At 47.9% G+C, this 18,923-nt stretch overlaps 1 protein-coding gene across 5 annotated transcripts in view; it reads right to left on the minus strand.

The window, feature by feature from the left end:
- The window catches only part of tmem268 (transmembrane protein 268), a 73,500-nt gene extending 66,365 nt beyond the window's left edge, over positions 1-7,135 (minus strand). For 4 of the 5 annotated variants that reach the window (XM_070861228.1, XM_070861230.1, XM_070861223.1 and 1 more), the window contains exon 1: positions 7,054-7,135. The gene's annotated coding sequence lies outside the window, so the exon portion shown is untranslated. The remainder of the gene's footprint in view (positions 1-7,053) is intronic. The other variant, XM_070861226.1, reaches the window with a different exon arrangement.
- Between the last annotated feature and the right edge of the window lie 11,788 nt (positions 7,136-18,923).

Genomic DNA, 18,923 nt, shown 5'->3' on the forward strand with positions numbered 1-18,923 from the left:
AAACATATAAGATTATGACGGGATTGGAGAGGATATATGCGGGAAGAACGTTCCCAATGTTGGGGAAGTCCAGAACCAGGGGACATACTCTTAGGTTAAGGAGTCGGCCCTTTAGGACTGAGATGAGGAGAAACTACTTCACTCAGAGTTGTTAACCTGTGGAATTCCCTGCCGCAGAGAGTTGTTGATGCCCGTTCACTGGATGTATTCAAGAGGGAGTTAGATATGGCCCTTACAGTTAAGGGGATCAATGGGTATGGAGAGAAAGCAGGAAAGGGGTACTGAAGGAATGATCAGCCATGATCTTATTGAATGGCGGTGCAGGCTCGAAGGGCCAAATGGCCTACTCTTGCACCTATTTTCTATGTTTCTGTGTTTCTAATCAGCCCATGCCTGAATGTGATCCAGGTCTTACTGTGTGCAGGCATGGACTGCTCCATTATCTGAGAAGTTGCGAATGGAATTGAACACTGCGATCATCAGTGAACTTCAGTGAAGATGGAGGGAAGGTCATTGATGAAGCAGCTGAAGATAGTTGGGCCTCGGACACTGCAGTGATGTTCTGGGGCTGTGATAATTGATCTCCAACCATCACAACCATCTTCCTTTGTGCGAGGTTTGACTCCAGTCAGTGTAGAGTTCCCACTGACTTCTATTTTACTAGGACGCCTTGATGCCACACTCAGTCAAATGCTGCCTTGATGTCAAGGGCAGTCACTCTCACCTCACCTTTGGAATTCAGCTCTTTTGTCCATGTTTGGACCAAGGCTATAATGGATGTTTGGAGCAGAGTAGCCCTGGAGGAATGCAAACTGGGCATCAACGAGCAGGTTATTGGTGAGTAAATGCCATTTGATAGCACAGTCGATGGCATCTTACTTCACTTTGCTGATGATTAAGAGTAGACTGATGGGGTGGTAATTGGCTGGATTGGATTTGTGCTGCTTTTTGTGGACAGGACATACCTGGGCAGTTTTCCACATTGTCGTGTACTGTATCACTGCACAGCTAGTTCTAGAGCACAAGTCTTCAGCACAACAGCCAGAATGTTGTCAGGGCCCATAGCCTTTGCTGTACCCAGTGCGCTCAGCCGTTTCTTGATATCACATGGAGTGAATCGAATAGGCTTAAAACTGGCTTCTATGATAGTGGGCACCTCAGGAGGAGGCCGATATGGATCATCTACTCGGCACTTCTGGCTGAAGATGGTTGTAAACGATTCAGCCTTGTCTGTTCACTTGCGTGCTGGGCTCCACCATCATTAAGACATAGAAATTTACAGCACAGGAAAAGACTGTTTAGCCCAACCCTTCTGTGCTGGAGTTTGTGCTCCACACTAGGCTCCTCTCATCCTATCAGTATAACTTTCTGTTCCTTTCTCCCTCCTATGTTTATCCAGCTTCCCCTTAACTGCATCTGTGCTATTCACCTCAACCACGTGGTAATGAGTTTCACATTCTCAGCACTCTCTGGATAAAGAAGTTTCTCCTGAATTCCTTACTTAGCGGATTTATTGATGACTATATTTGTCTTTCTGAGCAAAACAGTCCCTTAATTAAATTGGTATAGTCAGCATGTTGTACTGCAGAGTTTAAAAAGAAAAACGTTACAACATTTTGAAAAGGAGCCAATAACTCGTAAGTGGAAATGAAACAGAAACGTCAGTGGCCACAAAGTGTTCAATTCAGAACACTGTTAATCTGTCTTCAAACTGAACATGTTTCTCAGAATTGTAACCATGGAGGGGAAAAAAAATGTCACTTTGTTACATGGAAGCTCAATTCTTGTTTCACTTCGAAACCTTGGATTATGAACTTGGTAACAGGAACTTACTTTGTAACTTCATTTAAACATACAAATGATAGAAGGTTGTGGGTCCAAGTCCCATTCCAGAGACTGGAGCACAAAAATCTAGGCTGATACACCCAGTGCAGTGTTGAGGGAGTGCTGCACTGTCAGAGGTGCCGTTTTTTTGGATGAGATGTTAGACCGAGGCCCCGTCTGCCCCCTCAGGTGGACGTAAAAGATCCCACAGCAAGATTTTGAAGATTGTTCCCGGTGTCCTGACCAATATTTATCCCTCAACCAACATCACTAAAACAGATTATTTGGTCATTGACACATTTCTGTTTGTGGGAGCTCGCTGTACTCAAATTGGCTGCCATGTTTCCTACATTACAAAAGTAATGACTTCAAAAGGTATTTCATTGTCTGCAAAATGCTTTGGGATGTCTGGTGGTCATGAAAGGTGTTATATAAATGCAAGTCTTTCTTTCATTTGGTAAGATTAAGGCGCAAGGTGGAGATGCAAAGCCTCAGTGAAAGGCTCCCAACCGATTCCTTTTTCCCAGTTTTCCTTCTTCTTTAGCCCCCTCGCTTGAAGGCACAATCAAACCGGTGCAGGATTCCCCAAGCACCAGCAGTTCCGGTACTTCATGCAATTGGCCAAAGATTGGACAGTATGCGTGCCAGTGACCTTCAGTCTGGTATTTTAACCCCTCACCCAGCAAGAATGGCACGTGGGAGGGCTTAACATTTGGAGCTTAATGCTCTGAGCTCCAAGCCACTGTGATCCCAGCCACTGTAATTTTTACGATGGAGAATCAGGCTACCACTAAAGACAGCCGGGGGCCTACTTAACACTCAAAAGTGACGGCCTGATGATGTCATCAACGGCATGACGTAACACAAGAACATAAGAAATAGGCCCCTCGAGCCTGCTCTGCCATTTAATAAGATCATGGCTGATCTGATCGTGGCCTCAACTCCACTTTAAGTCAGGGGATGGGGTGGAATCCCACACTATCTGTAGCCCAGCAGCAGAACTACGGCAGGAGGAACCGACTGGCCAGAAGAGGCCATGGTAAATCTTTTAAAATTACTTTAATCAGAACTTCTTGTGGGCCAGGAGGAGCAGAAGTGCTTCCCCCACCCCTAGGCCCCACGTGGAGTTGCTGTGCCTCCCCAAACTAGGTCCACCTCACCCTGCCCTGCCCCGCCCCCCCCAAAATCGCCTTCAACATTTGCATTTACTGGCAGTCCCCATGGGTCCACGGCTGCGGACTCCTGCTGATAAATTTCCACTCCTGCACACCCAGGCAGTGAATCTGGTCGGGTGTCGTGCGTGACTGCGGAAACTTATATTTAAACAAGGCCTTGGACCGCCACATTCTGAACTGTCCGGGTGCTCCACCCGCCTTGGGGCTCACGTGCACTCTTCCCTCCCACTAATGCTTCTAAAATCGGGCTCTTGCTATTTAACAGTGCAAGCCATTACAGCTGAGCTCCAACCTGCTCCCGCGCAGTATTCACATGCATACTTTTTGCAGTGATCAGTGGACACCAATGAGGAGCAGGAACACTGTCAAATCCGCCCCCCCACCCCAAGCAAACAATGCATTACTTTGAAATGCAAGTATTTAGTATATAACTATTTTAGTAAAACTATAAATCAATATTAAACAAATCAAATTAAAATTTGGTTGCCAGGAGTGATGATGCACTCTCATCCCTCCGGCGCCCACCTCTCGTGGAAGGCTGCGTGCGTACCAGTGAGCACTGCGTGCTCCATCAACAGGGAATCCTTGAATTCAACGGGGTGTGAAATTGATCTGGGACAGTATGACAAAATGGGTGACAGCAAATCAGCTGCCCGAATTACATCCCACCCTATCTTCACAGAAAATTACGACACAGGAGGCCATTCGGCCCATCGTGTCCGTGCTGGTTGAGAGTTACCCAGACTAATCCCACCTTCCAGCTCTTGGTCCGTAGCCCTATAGGTTACGGCACTTTAAATGCACATCCAAGTACCTTTTAAATGTGATGAGGGTTTCTGCCTCTACCACCCTTTCAGGCAGTGAGTTCCAGACCCCCACCACTCTCTGGATGAAGAAATGTTTCCTCATCTCTCCGCTAATCCGCCTACCAACTATTTTAAATGCCTGGTTATTGACCCCTGTGCTAAGGGAAATAGGTCCTTCCTATCCACTCTATCTAATTTTATACACTTCAATTAAATCTCCCCTCAGCCTCCTCTGTTCCAAGGAAAACAACCCCAGCTTATCCAGTCTTTCCTCATAGTTAACATTTTCTAGTCCTGGCAATTTCTATTTATGTCAACAGAAAGTATTGGGTGGGGTGTAAAAGGGGCTGCCTTTTCACTGTCGCCTGTTTTGTCCAACTGCCCAATAAGATCATGGCTGATCTTCGACCTCAACTACATCTTTCTTCACTATCCTCATATCGCTTGATCCCCTTAATATCCCTGATTCCCTGACTATGTCAGCTTTTAAGAATAGGTTAGTTCAGTGGTTAAAGGAAAGGGGAATGCAGGAATATGGGAACAGGGCAGGAACGTGGCATTAGGAGTCCAACTCATGTGGAGGATAAAGACCAACATGGGCTGAATGGCCTGTAATTTCAATTTATTCCTTTGAGGGGCATGTGGACTGTCTAACTCATTTCTCCCTATGGTATTTCTGACTTAACTATGTCTCCCTTATGTCATGTGCAGGATAAATTCAACACCAAATTATATTTTATATACATAACACACTGAAAAAATGGTTTGCTCCACTTGATCTGGTTAAGCATGCAGAACTCAACCAAATGTCTTGCTCTGCAAAACAGGTAAAAGGTAACATTCTATTAAATATATGATTAGAGGGCTCATTTCACTCCTCTCTAAAAAGGTTAATGATTGATTGGAGCTTCCAAACCAGGCGGAATCTGAAACATGAAATAACAATATCATGTTCATGATCTCTCTCTTGAAGAAGAACTATGCGCGCTTGTCTCAATCATTACTGGGCTAGCCCTTTCTTCCCAGCAATGGAACTAAAGGCAAACCACAAATTCCGTAGCCAACTGTCGTGAAAACATAGGCATGAGAAAGAGAATAAGACAAAGGGGGCCGGGGGTGGGGGGGGGGGGGAGAAAGAGAGAGAGAAAAAAATAAGAGGAATGGTAAGAAGCAAAAAGGTGAGTACAAGAGGGAATTATGAAGGGTTTAGATAATTAGATAGGGAGAAACTGTTCACATTGGCAGGAGGATATGTAGCCAGAGGACACCAATTTAAGATAATTGGCAAAAGAACCAGAGGAGAGAGGAGATTTTGTTTTTTATGCAGTAAGAATGATTTGGAATGCACTGCCTGAAGGGCAGATTCAATAGTAACTTTCAAATTGGAACTGGAGAAGTACTTGAAAGGAAAAAATTGCAGATCTACAGGGGAAAGAGCAGGGAGAGTGGGACTAATTGAATAGCTCTACCAAAGAGCTGGCACAGGCATGATGGAGCTGCAAGATGCTATGAGATAGAAAAGGAGGGACAACAGGTAAGAGGGATGAATATTTTAACGGGGCTTCACATAGCACTGAAGGGAGCAGCGTCAGTTTTATTTTAGCAACGCAAGCTATTTGTACATTTTCACCAACGCTCATTGTGAAGTTGAGCGAGGTGGAGTTCCAAGCACTTGCTCAATCAGGCCCATGGAGCATGACTCACTGAGCTTCCGCTGTCAGCATGCTGCTCCCCATCGCTGCCAGATGCAGCATCACAGTCAGGCCTTTGACAAAATCAGTGATCGAGTGGCCACAACCATGCCACGAAGATTTTGCCAACACTGCTTTGACATATTCCTTGCGGTTCCATCACATGACCACCCAGTCAAATAGAAGTTTGTCCCCTCCATCTCCAATATTTCGACAGCCAATGAGCAAAATTAAAACAATACCACACAATTGTTTTTTTTTTAAATGCACCCATGATTTTTTTCCCTCCCAGATGTTGCTCGTAATTCCTGGAGACTCCAGGACAACCCTGGAGGGTTGGTGACCCGACGATCATAGAAACATATCAAATAGGAGCAGTAGTCGGCCATTCAAGTCATGGCTGATCCTCTATCTCAACACCATATTCCCGCATTTTCCCCACACCCCTTGATGCCTTTTGTTTCTAGAAATCTATCGCCCTCTTAAATATATTCAGTTACTTGGCCTCCACAGCCTTCTGTGGTAGAGAATTCCACAGGTTCAATACCCTCTGAGTGAAAAAAATTCTCATCTTGGTCCTAAATTTCCTACCCAGTATCCTGAGACTGTGACCCCTGAGGCAACATACCCTCAGGCGAGGTAGGACGTGTTGGCTCGTGACTGAGAATCTCACACCTGGGATTTTGCACGATCCTGGCAGCTTTGGCCACAGCCAGGTGGTGTCCCGTGTGGCTCAGTGGGTAGCACTCTCACCTTCAGGTCAGAAGGTTGTAGGTTCAAGTCCCACTCCAGGCATTCAAATCTAGTACTGAGAGAGCACTGCACTGTTGGAGGGGCCATCTTTCACATGCGACATCGAACCGAGCTGCCATCTGGCCTCTCGGATGGGCGTAAAAGATCCCACGGCACCATTTCGAAGAGCAGGGGGAGTTCTCCTCGGTGCCCTGGCCAATATTTATCCATAAACCAACATCAGTAAAACAGAAAGACAAAAACAAAATACTGCAGATGCTGGAATCTGAAATAAAAACAGAAAATGCTGGAAATCTCAGCGGGTCAGGCAGTATTTGTGGAGAGAGAAACCGAGTTAACGTTTCAGGTTGAAGACTCGAACGAAAGGTCATCGACCCAAAACGTTAACTCGGTTTCTCTCTCCACAGATGCTGCCTGATCAGTAAAACAGATGATCTGGTCATTATCTCATTGCTGTTTGTGAGAGCTTGCTGTGCACAAATTGGCTGCCACGTTTCCCCACATTACAACAGTGGCTACATTTCAATAAGTACTTCATTGGCTGTAAAGCGCTTTTGGGACGAACTGAGGTCATGAAAGATGCTGTAAGAATACAAGTTCTTTCTCACAGAGACAGCATCAAATTCCTGAATTCCTTGAACCATGGTATTATTAGTGGAACCCAGCAAATGAGTGGTGCCTGTTGTACCTTGCATCACCCTGAGTTCCTGGCAACGGTTATCAATGCAGGTCGCACCTTCCACCTAAAGACTGCTCTTATCCACCCTTCCCCATCGTTAAAACCAGCCTTAAATGAACACTTACCCCCTTTCATCAGACCATTTCCTCGAATTTTCACTCAAACTCTTTCTAGGTCCTTCCTTCCTCTCCTCTCCTCCCCTCCCCCCTCCACAACTGAACCACCAACGCTCCGCATTAACATCGCAACAAACCCCGCCCCCCCACCGCCGTCACCGACGCCCGCTATTGGTGCGTCTGTCCCAGGTGAAGGCGACACCGCGGTGGATTGACGGGCCGAGCCGGCACTCGATTGGTTTGCCGCCGCGTCAATCGGCTGACGTCGAGTGCGCCGGGCGTGGTCCGACTCGGATCAAAGAGAAAGAGCGGCTGAGCCGGGCCGAGGGGGCGTGGCCGCGGGCGCCCTGATTTGCTGGGGAGGGCGGGGATCCCTCCGTGAACGACAGCTCGCCGCGAAAGCTGGTTGGTCTCAGCGGATGTCAGTCAAGGCGGAGGAGGCGGGGCCCGACCGGCCAACCGTCAGCAACGGTTTTTGCGCGCGCGAGGCTCAGGGTGAGGGAGTGGGGGGGAAATTTGAAATGGAAAACAGAAAATGCCAGAAAACACTCAGAAGGTGGAGGAAGAAATATAGTTATAGTCTCAGGACCACGACCTTTCAACAGAAGTGTGGGCATGATCATTAATTGAGGATGGAGTCATACCTAGCACAAAGGAAGATGGTTGTGGTGGTTGGAGATCAATCATCACAGCCCCAGGACATTGCTGCAGGAGTTCCTCAGGGCAGAATCCAAGGTCCAACCATCTTCAACTGCTTCAACAATGTCCCTCCCTCCATGATAATGTCAGAAGTGGGGATCTGAGGAAGGACATTCTTGCTATTGAGGGAGTGCAGCGAAGGTTCACCAGACTGATGACATATGAGGAGAGACTGGATCAAATGAGCCTGTATTCACTGGAGTTTAGAAGGATGAGAGGGGATCTCATAGAAACATATAAAATTCTGACGGGACTGGACAAGTTAGATGCGGGAAGAATGTTCCCGAAGTTGGGTAAGTCCAGAACAGGGGACATAGTCTAAGGATAAGGGATAGGCCATTTAGGACCGAGATGAGGAGAAACTTCTTCACTCAGAGAGTTGTTAACCTGTGGAATTCCCTGCCGCAGAGAGTTGTTGAGGCCAGTTCGTTGGATATATTCAAGAGGGAGTTAGATGTGGCCCTTGCGGCTAAAGGGATCAAGCGGTATGGAGAGAAAGCAGGAAAAGGGTACTGAGGTGAATGATCAGCCATGATCTTATTGAATGGTGGTGCAGGCTCGAAGGGTCGAATGGCCTACTCCTGCACCTATTTTCTATGTTCGCTGATGACTGTACAATATTCAGCTCCGTCCGCAACTCCTCGGATAATGAAGCAGTCCGTGCCCACATGCAGCAAGACCTGGACGACATTCAAGCTTGGGCTGATAAGTGGCAAGTAACATTCGCGCCACACAAGTGACAGGCGATGACCATCTCCAACAAGCGAGAGTCTATCCACCGCCCCTTGACATTCAACGGAATTACCATCGTCGAACTCCCCACCATCAACATCCTGGGGGGGTCACCATTGACCAGAAATTGAACTGGACCAGCCACATAAACACTGTGGCTACAAGAGCAGGTCAGAGGCTGGGTATTCAGCGACGAGAGTCTCACCTCCTGACTCCCTAAATCCTTTCCACAACCTACAAGGCACAAGTCAGGAATGGGATGGATACTCTCCACTTGCCTGGATGAGTGCAGCTCCAACAACACTCAAGAGGCTCATCACCATCCAGAACAAAGCAGCCCATTTGATTGGCACCCCTTCCACCACCTTAAACATTCAGTCCCTCCATCACCGGCACACCGTGGTTGCAGTGTGTACCATCTACAAGATGCAATGCAGCAACTTGCCAAGGCTTCTTTGACAACACTTCCCATATGCGCGACTTCTACCACCTAGAACGACGAGGGCAGCAGGCGCATGGGAACACCATCACCTGTGATAGAGTATTCAAACAGGCTCATTTAGACAGACTGTGAAAATTCACAGACCCCCAAGTCAAGGCTGCTACATGCAGTTCGGCATGTTGCATTAACTCATCAATCAACTTGACATTTTCGGACCTTGGGTAGTGAGCCAATAAGGTCAAAGAAGGCAAGTTCTTTTCTGTAAATTGATCCAGGTATAAAATACAGCCATTTTGACCATGTGTCTCAGTAAGAACAAAGACCTGGCTTGAAGCCAAGAAGTTTGTTACTCTCTGCCAAGATTAAAAAGTTAAAACTACCATCGGAGTTCGTATTTCATTTGAAATTAAGAGATCTAACAACCTGCAAGTTCTCCTCTAAATCACATACATCCTGACTTGGAAATATATCTCCATTCCTTCATCATGGCTGGGTCAAAATCTTGGAATTCCCTCCCTAACAGCACTATGCTAGAACCTTCACCACAAGGTCTGCAGTGGTTAAAGAAGGCGGCTTACCACCACCTTCTCAAGGGCAATTAAGGATGTGCAATAAATGCTGGCATTTACCAGTGATGCCCACAACCCAGTCTTTTTTTAATTCATTCCTGGGGAGGGCAGGTGTTGAAGTTGAGGCCTTGGCTGAGGACTGATCCTTTGGGGTCAGAGGGGAGAAGGTCAAAGAGCACAGTATAAACACCCCAAAGCGTGAGATTGCAAGGAGAGATGGGGTCAGGTCAAAGAGAGGGGAAGGAGGAATGTCCAGGGCCTGGTATCTAAGCATCATTGCAAAGCTGGATAGCTCTTTTTCGATTGGAGCAGACATGATGAGCCGAACGGCCTCCTCCTGTGCCATAAATTTCTATGACACCCAAAAGAAAAAAAAAGGTTTTCTGTTAAAATTCTGGATGAAATGGGAACAGAAGACCAGGATGGCACTGCATTGTACAAAAATCAAAGAATTTGCATTTCTATAGCATCTTTCACAACATCAGGATGACCCAAAGTGCTTTACAACCAATGAAGTACTTTTACAGTCACTCTTGTCATGTAGGAAACACAACAACAAATCTGCACTCAGCAAGCTCCCACAAACAGCACTGAGATAGAAATGATCCCGACGCCAGAGGCAAAATACCTGGGGAGGAAGATCACGGCAGTTGGCATTACGGACACGGATGAAAGGTGCGTCCAGACCATGGGACGAGAGTGCGTCCAGACCACGAGACGAGAAGGCATCCAGACCACAGGACGAAAGTGCGTCCAGACCACAGGACGAGAGAGCATCCAGACCACGGGAGGTCTCTGCAACGGAATGGAGAGATGTGTTGCCCAGCAAGGAAGATGACTGGGTTTGAGGCAAAGGTAAAGGGGTGGCCGGTGAGAAGGCCAGGAACCCACTATGCTCCAATAAATTGTGTGCACTATGTAACCCTTGTGAGCATTCTTTCGCGCCCAATGATATACCATTATATGGGGTTGGGGGTACCTTACAACAAGCCAAAGTAGCAGGCGAACATCAACCGGCCATATATGTATCTGACAAAGTACTTGTAACAAGTGATGTGTTATCATTTGTGTTATGGTACTTGTCTATTTGTGATCAAAAAAGCTTGTTTTGTATTGTATTGCTCAAAGTAAGAGGGTGTTTTTGTTTCAAAATTTTAAACGATAACATTGTACACCAAAAAAATGCATGTTTTTTTAAGGCCCATGGGACGCGCGTTAAGTGCATCATTTCGGGGAATTGTTTTTAAAAGTTTCAAATGTTTATTCTGTAAATGTGCCAATGTTGTACAGCAAGCCAAAGTAGCGGGCGAACCTCAACCAGTTGTATATGTATCTAACAAAGTATTCGTAGCAAGTGGGATGTTACTGCACGGGGTCGGGAGTGTTGTGCAGCAAGCAAAAGTAATGGGCGAGCCCCAAACGATTGAACATGCATCCAATAAGTTAAACAAAGGAGTAACCTGTATTCACGGGACTAAAGAGACGTACCAAAGAGTGTCCCGATATGTGTTCGAGTCAGACAAGATGCTCATTCCACAAGTTTAGGAGAGCAGAGGCACCATTATCGATGCGTTGTTTCGAGAATGTCTAACACTGTCTGTGCACTGTAACATGATCCGCCACGGGCCAGGCACTGAGAACGGCACTAATGCCCTCAGTAGGCTACCGTTGCCCACCACCAGGGTGGAAACAGCACAGCCTGCAGACCCACTCGCGGTTGTGGAAGTGCTAGAAAGTGAGGGATCAACCGTAACAGCCTCCCAGCTTATGACTTGGACCAGCCAGGATCCCATGTTACCACCTGCCAAAGGTGAACTGCAAGACGGGATGTAGCAACCTATCTGTTATATATGTAAACCTGTAAATACCTTGTTTAACCACCAGAGTGAGGTCTCCTTATGTACAGGTGTCCACAAGGGATCCCACAATCCCTTGGGAGCACCTGTACATAAGGGGTCCTCACAGGCTAGAGAAGCACTCTGGAGACCTGTAATAAAGGACTATGGTCACACGTTATTTTGAGCTTACATTATCTGATCAGATTCTTTATTCAAGACATAGCAACTGGCAACAAGATACAGATGACGAACCCCACCACAACAATGCAGAGAACCGCGGGCATCCTGGAGAAATTTTCGGAGGAAGATGATTGGGAAGCCTTCGTGGAGCGACTCGACCAATACTTCGTGGCCAACGAGCTGGAAGGAGAAGCAAACGCTGCCAAACGAAGGGCGATCCTCCTCACTGTTTGTGGAGCACTAACATATGGCCTCATGAAAAATCTGCTCGCTCCAGTGAAACCCACAGAGAAGTCGTACAATGATTTCTGCACACTGATCCGGGAGCATCTAAACCCGAAGGAAAGCTTTCTGATGGCGAGGTACCGGTTCTACACGTACAAGAGGTCTGAAGGCCAGGAAGTGGTGAACTACATCGTCGAGCTAAGGCGCCTTGCAGGACATTGCAAATTTGAAGGACACTTGAAGCACATGCTCAGTGACTTCTTTGTACTTGGCATTGGCCATGAAGTAATAATTCGCAAACTTTTGACTGTAGAGACCACGACCTTGAGTAAAGCCATAGCGATAGCCCAGGCGTTCATCGCCACCAGTGACAATACCAAACAAATTTCTCAACACACGAGTGCTGCTGCAAGTACTGTGAACAAAGTAATGTTGTTTTCGCATCGTAACGTACAGGGCAGGACTCATATGCCTGCAGCTGCATGTCTGCAGATGTCTCAGAGTCCACCATCAAGGGTGGTGAATGCAAGGCCATGAACACCTTGTTGGCGCTGTGGAGGTGATCATCGTTTCCATTCGTGCTGCTTTGAAGGATACGTTTGCAAGGGCTGTGGAACAATGGGACACCTCCAACGTATGTGCAGGCGAGCTGCAAACCCTGCTAATCCTGCAAACCACCATGTTGCAGAGGAGGACAGGTCCACGGTGGATCATGATGAACCAGAGCCTCAGACTGAGGAGGCAAAGGTATATGGGGTGCACACATTTACCACAAAGTATCCCCCGATAATGCAGAATGTTGAATTAAATGGACTCCCGGTGTCAATGGAGCTGGACACGGGCACGAGCCAGTCCATAATGAGCAAAAAGACTTTCAATAAATTGTGGTGCAGCAAGGCCTCAAGGCCAGTCCTGACTTCCATTCGTACACAAAGGAACTGATTCCCATAATCGGCAGTGCTACCGTAAAGGTCTCCGACGATGGAGTGGTGCACAATTTACCACTCTGGGTGGTACCAGGCGATGGCCCCACGCTGTTCGGCAGGAGCTGACTGGGAAAGATACGCTAGAACTGGGACGACGTCCAAGCACTTTTGTCCATCGACGACACTTCATGTGCCCAGGTCCTAAACAAGTTGCCCTCGCTGTTCGAACCGGACATCGGGGAGTTCCAAGGAGCAAAAGTGCAGCTCCACTTAATTCCGGGGGCACGACCCATCCATCACAAGGCGAGAGCGGTACCGTACATGATGAGAGAGAGGGTGGAGATCGAGCTGAACCGGCTGCAACGAGGGCATCATTTCGCCGATCAAATTCAACGAGTGGGCCAGTCCGATTGTTCCAGTTCTCAAGGAAGACGGTACCATCAGAATCTGTGGTGATTACTTCGAAACATAGAAAATAGGTGCAGGAGTAGGCCATTCGGCCCTTCGAGCCTGCACCGCCATTCAATGAGTTCATGGCTGAACATGCAACTTCAGTACCCCATTCCTGCTTTCTCACCATACCCCTTGATTCCCCTAGTAGTAACGACTTCATCTAACTCCTTTTTGAATATATTTAGTGAATTGGCCTCAACAACTTTCTGTGGTAGAGAATTCCACAGGTTCACCACTCTCTGGGTGAAGAAATTCCTCCTCATCTCAGTCCTAAATGGCTTCCCCCTTATCCTTAGACTGTGTCCCCTGGTTCTGGACTTCCCCAACATTGCGAACATTCTTCCTACATCTAACCTATCTAACCCCGTCAGAATTTTAAACGTTTCTATGAGGTCCCCTCTCATTCTTCTGAACTCCAGTGAATACAAGCCCAGTTGATCCAGTCTTTCTTGATAGGTCAGTCCCGCCATCCCGGGAATCAGTCTGGTGAACCTTCGCTGCACTCCCTCAATAGCAAGAATGTCCTTCCTCAGGTTAGGAGACCAAAACTGTACACAATACTCCAGGTGTGGCCTCACCAAGGCCCTGTACAATTGTAGCAACACCTCCCTGCCCCTGTACTCAAATCCCCTCGCTATGAAGGCCAACATGCCATTTGCTTTCTTAACCGCCTGCTGAACCTGCATGCCAACCTTCAATGACTGATGTACCATGACACCCAGGTCTCTTTGCACCTCCCCTTTTCCTAATCTGTCACCATTCAGATAATAGTCTGTCTCTCTGTTTTTACCACCAAAGTGGATAACCTCACATTTATCCACATTATACTTCATCTGCCATGCATTTGCCCACTCACCTAACCTATCCAAGTCGCTCTGCAGCCTCATAGCATCCTCCTCGCAGCTCACACTGCCACCCAACTTAGTGTCATCCGCAAATTTGGAGATACTACATTTAATCCCCTCGTCTAAATCATTAATGTACAGTGTAAACAGCTGGGGCCCCAGCACAGAACCTTGCGGTACCCCACTAGTCACTGCCTGCCATTCGGAAAAGTCCCCATTTACTCCTACTCTTTGCTTCCTGTCTGACAACCAGTTCTCAATCCATGTCAGCACACTACCCCCAATCCCATGTGCATTAACTTTGCACATTAATTTCTTGTGTGGGACCTTGTCGAAAGCCTTCTGAAAGTCCAAATATACCACATCAACTGGTTCTCCCTTGTCCACTCTACTGGAAACATCCTCAAAAAATTCCAGAAGATTTGTCAAGCATGATTTCCTTTTCACAAATCCATGCTGACTTGGACCTATCATATTACAAAGTAACTATCAATCGTTTCTTCCTGCAAGATCAATACCCGCAGACGACCTATTTGCGATGCTGGCGGGAGGAAAAACTTTCACGAAGCTGGACTTGACCTCAGCCTACATGACGCAGGAGCTGGAGGAATCATCGAAGGGCCTCACCTGCATCAACATGCACAAAAGTCTCTTCATTTACAACAGATGCCGATTTGGGATTCGATCAGCTGCGGGGATATTCCAGAGGAACATGGAAAGCTTGCTGAAGTTGGTCCCACCATGGTCTTCCAGGATGACATCTTGGTTACAGTTCGGGGCACCGTCAAGCACCTGCAGAACCTGGAGGAGGTTCTTAGTCGGCTTAATCGTGTGGGGCTCAGGTTAAAATGCTCAAATGCATTTTCCTGGCGCCTGAAGTGGAGTTCCTGGGGAGAAGATTCGCGGCGGACGGCATCAGGCCCACCGATTCAACGACGGAGGCAATCAAGAACGCACCGAGACTGCAGGACGTGACGAAGTTGCGGTCGTTTCTAGGACTCCTGAACTACTTTGGTAACTTCTTACCGGGTCTTAGCAAACTGTTAGAATCACTGCACTCTTTATTGCATAAAGGAGATGAATGGGTATGGGGGAAAAGCCAAGAAAATGCCTTTGAGAAAGCTAGGAAACCGTTATGCTCAAACAAATTGCTTGTGTTGTACGATCCATGTAAGAGTTTGGTACGAGCATGTGATGCGTTGTCATATGGTGTATTGCAACAAGCTAATGAATCTGGGAAATTGCAACTGGTTGCTTATGCATCCAGAAGTCTGTCTAAGGCTGAGAGGGCCTACAGCATGATCGAAAAAGAAGCGTTAGCATGTGTTGATGGGGTAAAGAAAATGCATCAATATCTGTTTGGGCTCAAATTTGAATTGGAAACCGACCATAAGCCACTTATATCCCTCGTTTCTGAAAGTAAGGGGATAAATACGAATGCATCGGCCCACATCCAGAGATGGGCGCTCACGTTGTCCGCATACAACTACGCGATCCGCCACAGGCCAGGCTCTCAGTAGGCTGCCATTGCCCATCACAGGGGTGGAAATGGCACAGCCTGCAGATTTAGTTATGGTCATGGAAGCATTGGAGAGTGAGCAATCACCTGTTACCGCCCAACAGATTAGAACCTGGACGAGCCAGGACCCCTTACTGTTCTTTGTAAAAAACTGTGTGCTCCACGGGAGTTGGTCTAGTGTCCCGTTAGAGATGCAGGAAGAAATAAAGCCGTACCAGCGGCGCAGAGATGAAATGTCCAGACAGGCAGACTGCCTCCTATGGGGTAATTGGGTAGTAGTGCCAAAAAAGGGCAGGGATACTTTCATTAGTGACCTCCACAGTACCCACCCAGGCATTGTAATGATGAAAGCGATAGCCAGATCCCACGTGTGGTGGCCCAGTATCGAGGCAGCCTTACAGTCCTGTGTGCACAAATGTAACATGTTCACAGTTAAGCAATGCACCCAAGGAGGCACCACTAAGTTTATGGTCCTGGCCCTCCAAAGCGTGGTCCAGGATCCATGTCGACTATGCAGGCCCATTCTTGGGAAAAATGTTCCTTGTGGTTGTAGATACGTACTCCAAATGGATTGAATGTGAGATAATGTCGGCAAACACGTCCACTGCCACCATTGAAAGCCTGCGGGCCATGTTTGCCGCGCACGGCCTGCCTGATGTCCTTGTGAGTGACAATGGACTGTGCGTTACCAGTGCCGAGTTCAAAGAGTTCATGACCCGGAATGGGATCAAACATGTCACATCTACCCCGTTTAAACCAGCATCCAATGGTCATGCAGAGCGAGCAGTGCAAACAATCAAGCAGAGCTTGAAGAGGGTAACTGAAGGCTCACTGCAGACTCGCCTATCCCGAGTCCTGCTTAGTTACCGCACAAGACCCCACTTGCTCACTGGGGTTCTTTCCACTGAACTGCTCCTGAAAAGGGCACTTAAGACAAGGCTCTCGTTAGTCCACCCTGATCTACACGAACAGGTAGCGAGCAGGCGGCTTCAACAGAATACATATCATGATCGTGCAAATGTGTCATGCGAAATCGAGATTAATGATCCTGTATTTGTGATGAATTATGGACAAGGTACCAAGTGGCTTCCCGGCACTGTCGTGGCCAAAGAGTGGAGTAGGGTGTTTCTGGTCAAACTTTCAAATGGACTCACCTGCAGAAAACACTTGGACCAAATCAAACTCAGATTCACGGACAATACAGTACAACCCACAATAGACTCTACCTTTTTCAACCCCCCCAACACACACACAAGTGGCAACCGACCCAGCGGTTGACCACAAAGCAGAACCTATCACCTGCCCAGCACGACTCACCACCCCTAGCAGCCCAGCAAGGCCAGCTGCACAGCAGCCCAGCGAAGGCCCAACAAACGACTCACCAAAACCAGCATTTGCACTGAGACGATCAACCAGGGAAAGGAAGGCCCCAGATCGACTCACATTGTAGTTACACTATTGACATTGGTGGCGGGGGGAGGGGGGAGTGTTGTTATATATGTAAACCTGTAAATATCTTGTTTAACCACCAGAGGGCTCATCCCCTGGTGTCCCAAAGGATCCCACAATCCCTTGGGAGCACCTGTACATAAGGAGGCCTCATAGGCTGGAGAGGCACTCTGGAGACCTATAATAAAGAACTACGGTCACACATTATTTTGAACTTACAGTCTCTGGTCAGATTCTTTATTCAAGACATAACACTATCCATCGCAGAGAAAGACGCACCCCAACGTTGCAAAGTAAGGCAGGGCGGCTACACACAGTCGGTAGTCCGGGGCCCCCATACTACGGCCCAAGGTCCACGGGGACCACTAGGCCTCCCGCCTACCAAAAGTATCAAGGCCATTGCGGCCATCCTGGGCTTGCTAAACCTCAGGATCAGCGACAATAGCCCGGAGCTGGCAGCCCAAATCACTAAACCTAGCACCACACGTGTCACGGTAGACTCCCTACAGACCCGGCTATCCTGGGTGTTACGCAGTCACCAGACAGAATCACTCAGAACCGACCCTTCCGCATGCCATCAGCAGAGAATGCACCATGATCACACGGCACCTCCAAGCGACATCAGAATAAGTGATGTAGACCATATTCAGGGCCCCAGTTAGGCTGCTAGCACTGCATCAGCCAAGGCGGGGGGAATGCAATGTATGTGATGAAAACAGAGCGTTTGATTGTGAAACCATATACCGGACTAAAGCATTTGGACGAGACCAAATTGCGAACTACAGATAACCAGGAACCACTGTGAAAGGACCTGGCCCCCAGCAACCCACTAACACTATCAACCTCGCCATCAACCACAAGGATGAACCCACCCTGTCAGGACTTGAACCCAGGCGATCGACCCGGGGATGCGGGGTACCATTTTGCCTCAACTTGCAAATAACTGCACATAAGACTTTGGGGGAAGAGTGATGTTATGTATATATGTAAACCTTACCAAAATGTAAGACTTGCCACTAAGGGGCACCCCTGTGGGAGACCTAAGGGTCACCTGAGCACCCTGGGGCAAGCAGGTATAAAAGGTGATTCACCATGCTGCTTTCTCACTCTGGAGTCTGAATAAAGAGACCAAGGTCACAACAGTTTGAGCTTGCGATATAGTCCTGCTGATTTATTCTGAACATAACAGGTCATAAGCAGGACGGAAGTGGGGGCTGGCGCCGTGTCCGCCGCTGTCAGTCATTAGCGTAGCGCTACAGATGTCATCACACTGGCACGTAACCATGTTTCTCCCCTTCACTTAAAAGGAAGGGCCGCTGCGAGCTCTGCGATTATTTTAGTTAGGTCCACTGGGCCACCAGGGTTTCGGTTGGGCCAGCGGACTGGCATCTAAGAAGGGATGCCAGGCTGCCTGATGATGGCCCGGCCGAACCCGGGGGTATAATTGCCGGGCTGGCCTTGGAGTCGGCCAACAAAAAAAATTAAATGGCGGCTGCAGCATTATGCCCTTCCCTTTAATGGCGGCCATACCGGCATTTTGCACACGCTGCAAACACAGTGCACCAACAGAAAAAACTGGGGGCACCGCGCGGCAGCCACGGGATTTTTTAAAATGAATTTTCCTTGCGGAGCAAGAGATTGGCGGTGCGCGCTTTGATGAAGCACTTAGGAGGGTTCGGCAGCAGCAGGGCGAATGTGGGGATTGCTGGAAAAACCACTGAGGAGAATTTCGCGAGCGGCGGTCATTCGACAGAAAATCGGCGGCTATTCGACACCACCGCGTGGCTGCCGCTTTCCAGCGGTAACAGGTTTTATCTGGAGGCTGAATTTCGGCCCCATTGTCTCTGGCGCACTTCCGATACAGATTGGGTGGGACAGAGCACAGCACAAAATTTACCAGGACAAAACAGGCCAAGCCAATAAGTTGAATTTGTCCCCCTAAGGTCTCGTTTTATGGTCAAGCCTGTGGGAATCTTTATTTGAATAATGGAGATGCTGTGTG

The sequence above is a fragment of the Pristiophorus japonicus genome, chromosome 19 (genome assembly GCF_044704955.1).
Source record: "Pristiophorus japonicus isolate sPriJap1 chromosome 19, sPriJap1.hap1, whole genome shotgun sequence".
Taxonomy (NCBI): Eukaryota; Metazoa; Chordata; class Chondrichthyes; family Pristiophoridae; genus Pristiophorus; species Pristiophorus japonicus.